General features: G+C 34.3%; 1 pseudogene; it reads left to right on the forward strand.

The window, feature by feature from the left end:
• The first annotated feature begins 406 nt into the window (after positions 1-406).
• On the forward strand, positions 407-1,184 carry LOC119520716 (annotated as a pseudogene).
• The last annotated feature ends 4,159 nt before the right edge of the window (positions 1,185-5,343 follow it).

Below are 5,343 nucleotides of genomic sequence, written 5' to 3' on the forward strand. Positions count from 1 at the left end.
TGCTGGGCTGGCTGCTCTCAGATTCTCTGGTGTCTGGTCTCAGTCTATCTATGGTTGGAGTTTGGATCAGTAGAATGAGTTTCTGATAAGGGCTGCCACTGCAGTTCTCCCTTCTCCTTCCCGGAGCTGACAGCCCCTCCTCCCACGGGACTGAGCCTGACAGGGAGGGGTGCGGGTCCCCTGGCTGCAAAAACTTACAGATTTTGCTGATCTCAGCAATTTGACATTTTCATGAGTGTTGTATGAAGTATGTCCAAAGTCAGATTGCTCTGTGTGTCCATTCCCCACAGTTCCTGGCTTTCTACCTACTTTCCTGGAGGAGTAACTAAAACATACAGCTCACCAGTCCGCCATCTTGCCCCGCCTCTCCCTTTCATTAAATGAAAACCTTGCTCTATGTGTAATAATGGAGAAAAGTTGTGGAAGAAGCAGGAACAGTGAATCAACAGACACTTCATCAAATCCAGATCTTGATGCTGATATGGGTGAATATACTGGTGATGGTTGGATCAGGATTCAGATTCAGATCAATTCAGGATGGAATTTAAAGTAATCACTGGATGTGGGTTATAGCCTTAGTGAAGAAAGACAAGAACTATCAGAGGAAGATGTTGAGGTATATTGAGATATGGTATATCAAGAGAGTGATTCAGATTCATTTGAAGATGATCCTAATATTTATTTAGATGACAACTGAAAGTGTACTTTAGGCAATTAAATGTATCCTCCCCTTCTACCACATTTCAATAGATGGTAGGCCCTTCATGAGAATTAGCTTTCTAAAGATAAGAGGAAAGATAAAGAGAAAATTCCTGAGAAAACCAAACTAGAAAACCCAACATAAGAAGAGGACTCTGATATTCCTGACTGGGAAAAAAAAGTGAATGCCTACAAAGAATCATGCATTGATGAAAATGATGATAAAATAACACAATCTTGGCAATCTCAAGAAAGTGAGGACTATTCTCAGTCGTCAATTTCTAGAAGCATCATCTATAGCAGTCAGGATGTCAGAGAGTTTGAGAGTAAAGAAACAGAGACAAAGAAGAATGTGTGGAATATAGTTTTTCCCTTAATGCTATTGAGCCTTGTGTGATTTGCATAAGTCAACCTAAAACTGGTGGCATCTTCCATAGTGAGGGCATCTTTTGGCATGTTTTATATGTACAAAGAAGCTAAAATAATATTAGAATTATTATCTGGATTTTTGTGAAACGTTTAATAGCAGTGGCCACTCTCCTGAATTTATTCATTTTCCTCATCATGGTTAAAGTATAACACACTCTGAATGAGGGTAGTCAGGATTAGGCTAGGAGTGTGGGTGTTTTTCTTTATTTTATTTTTGAGGAGGGTGGTAGTTTTATTTTAATTTTATGAGATTATCCTCCCCTCACTCACCTTTTTGTAGTGATCTAATTAAATGCATTGCTTAAAAACACCTAACCAGTTGTTCTTTAGAATATACCCTCTAGCTAAGTCTAACTTTATTTAGACTCACAGATGGACAAGCTTGATTGTTTGAACCAAAATGGGAACATTAAACTAACCTCTCAGCCCTCACTAATAACATCATGACTTTGCTGTCAAGTGTAGAATCCTCCCTTCAAAAAATAAGTTTGTGACATTTTATATGGCTTTTCTGGAAACTTCTGTAAATCTTATGTTTCAATAAGATATTTTTTGTTATTCTAAAGAGTAATAACCCAACAGAGTAAATTAGAATTATAAAAGAATTCTCAATTAAAACCAGAGAAAGAATAAGATAAGTAGCATAGAATAAATACAATGAATAGAAAACAGTTAATAAGATGCTAGATTTTAACTGAAATATATCAATAATAATTTTAAATGTGAGTTATCCAAACACACTGGCTAAAAGGTAGAGTTCAATAGATAAGAATTATGGTTGAAAGTAGAGGAATGAAAAAGGATATGCTATGCAAACACTAATCAAAAGAAAGCTGGAGTAACTATATTTTGTTTTTCTGACAAAATAGACTTCAGTAAAGGAGATTTTCAGAGGCAAAGAGGAATATTTCATAATGATAAGGGGATAAATTCTCTGAGAAGACCTCATAATCTCAATGAGCATGCTCCTAAAAGCAGTTTCAAAACACATGAGCCAAAAAGTTGATAGATCCGATAAATGGAAAAATCCATAAATATAATTGCAGATTTCAATACCTCACAGTCAGTAATTGATAGAAAAAATGAACAAAAAATCAGTGATGCTGAAGATGGCTTGAACAGCAAAAATAACTAGCACAACATAATTGAAATCCATAAAAGTATTTCATCAAACAAATATATTATTAAGTGTGCATGGAAATTTCTCCAAGTTAGACCACATTCTTGAACCTAAAACAAATATTATCACATTTGAAATACTAGAAATCAAACAAGGCACATTCTTAGATAACAATAGAATAAACTAAAAATTAATAACAGAAAGATATCTAGAAAAAAAACATATTTAGAAATTAAGCAAACCTCTCCTAAATAACCTATATGCCAAAGAGAAAGTTTCTAGGTAACTTGTTTTTACATTAGAGGTAAATGAAAACATATGATAAATATTAGTGAGATGCAGTCAAAGCAGTGTTTAAGGTAAAATTTATAATACTGACTGCATATATTAGAAAAAAATAAAGATATAAAATTAATAACCTATATTTCAACTTAGAAAAGTAAAGTTAAAGGAACATAACAAACCTAAGACAATCAGAAGAACAGTAGAGAAAAATCAACTATGCCAAAAGCTTGCTCTTTGTAAAAATCAATAAAATTTACAAATCTCTGGCCAACTAAATAAAGGAAAGACAGACAGAGACAGTATACAAATTCTCAGCATAGGGAATGAAATAGGAGCTATCACTCCTGATCATGCAGATATTAAAAGGATACTAAAGGAATATTATGAACAATTCTATGCCATAAATTTGACAACCTAATTGAAATGGACAAATTCCTTGAATACACATAAAACCAAAACTTAATAAAGCATAAATAATTAAATTGAAAATTATCTGTATCTATTAAAGAAATTCAATTTAAGAAAAAAATCCAGAAAAGAAAACTCCAGGCCCAGATGACTTTGCCATTGAATTCTACCAAACACTTAAGAAAACAGTAACAACAATCCTATAAATTTTATTTAAGAAAAGAGAAAAAGGAACTTTACACAACTTATTTTTTTGAGGTCAGCATTACCTCAGATGTACATATTACAAGGAAACTACAGAGCAATATCTCTAGTGAATATAGACATAAGATTCCTTAACAAAATGCAAACAAATTGAATCCAGCATTATATAAAAATTATAATGCATCACAATGAAATGGGATGAAACCCTATAATGTAAGCTGGTTTGATATTTGAAAACAATCCTTTTAAGTCACCACATTAATAAACTGAAAAAGGAAAACTATATAATCCTATCAACACATGCAGAGAATGCTTTCAACCAAATTCAAAAACGATTTTTGTTAAAAGCTCTCAGCAAACTAGGGACAAAAGTGAACATCCTTGACCCAATAAAAAGTGCCTATGAAAAATAAATAGTTTGCATAATACAAATCGTGAGGCACTCATTTTTCTCTGAGACCTATAATGAGGCAAGGATATAATTTTCTACCCTTCACTATTCAAAACTGTACTTGAAGCCTCAGATAGTGCAATAAGCAAGAAAACAACAACAAAAGTATAAAACCTGGAAAGGAAGAGACAAAACTCTCCTTATTTTTAAAAACATGATTTTCTAAGTTGAAATTCCTTAGAATCTACAAAGAAACTCTTGTAACTCATAAGTGAGTTGAGTAAGTTTACAGGATATATAATCCACATACAAAATCAATTGCCTTCTATACAAGCAAAGAAAAATTGGAATCTAAAATAAAACAAAACAAAACAAAATACAATACAATACCACTTTCAAAAGCAATGATTTAGGTGTAAATCTTCAAAATATGTGGAAGATATTTATGTAGAAAACTACAAAGCAATGGTAAAATAACTCAAAGAGAATCTAAGTAAGTGAAGAGATACTGTTGTAGAGAAGTCAGAGATACGCAGTGTGTGCCTTCCTCCCAGGTATCTGCCCAACACCACCCCGTGCATTTCTATTGTGTGAGGATGTTTCAATCTATTTCCATTCCACAACCTGGGAAAGTGGTTAGGTCTAATGAAGAGGCTGAATAGATCTTAAACCAGGAAACAAGTAACATGGTACCCCATATTCTTATCAGGGCAGGAAACTTAGAGGCAAGGACTCTACTCTTAGGATGAATAAATACCCACCCCAGAACAACACAAACTTGTCTCTCTTCTTCAATGGGAAGTGGGGCATACGGAGCTGCCATCTACTGGCCCTGATCTGAGCAGCTTGGTCTCCCCAAGAGACCAGTCATGGTGGGATCTCTTCCCCTGCTCTTGTGGACCCTTCAAGCTGTGAAGAAATAAAGCAGTCATTTGCTGAAAGTTTCTATTTTGCCCTGAGCTTATGTTCCCAGAATGTACCATGTAACAACTCACTCCACATACTGTCTACATTAGTTGGATGATTCTGTTAAGGTGTAATTTCTACCCATTTTATTTACATTTCAAAGCAATACTATCAAAATCTCAGCAAATGTTTTGTTGATATCAATAAGCTGATTCTGAAATTCATATGAAAAGGCAAAGGAACTGTAATAATGACTGCAGCTGAGAAAGACATTTTGGAAATGGCCATTTTGGAGATGCCCATTGAAAGTAGACTTTTGCTAGCCATGTGAAGCTAGGAAGGCATTGGCACATGGCTGGCATCTGCTCCAGTGTTCTGGTTTCAAAATGGCTTTCTCTCAGAACATTTTTGTCTAGACATCTGGGGGTGTTCTCTGAATTTCTCCCAGGCAAACTCTTGGCTAGCAAAAGTCTACTTTCAATGGTCTTCTCCAAAATGGCCATCTCCAAAATGACTGATGAAATGAAACATCAGCTGTAGTCTTCTATACTCCAAAACTAGAGAGTCCAGTAATATTTTACCGTGCTTGTATAGCTTCAAAAGCCCAATATATTCAAATATTGGGAATTAATATTTGCATCAATAAATGCAGACAGATTTATTACCTGATTTTGCCTGAGAACATCCCCAGCTTTACTTTCCTTGGAGGATTAATTTAAGAGCCTTCCTATGATTGAGGGGAGATAATGGGCTAATTTTTCAGGTGGATTTTTAATCTCACTATATGATTTGTTTATGCACAGAAACTATTTTTAGAAGAATTCAAACCTGTAGTATATTTAATATTGCTATTTTATTCAAATAAAATAAATAGCCATTCTTATTTACAGGCAAAATATCT

Source organism: Choloepus didactylus, chromosome 26, assembly GCF_015220235.1.
Source record: "Choloepus didactylus isolate mChoDid1 chromosome 26, mChoDid1.pri, whole genome shotgun sequence".
Lineage (NCBI taxonomy): Eukaryota > Metazoa > Chordata > Mammalia > Pilosa > Megalonychidae > Choloepus > Choloepus didactylus.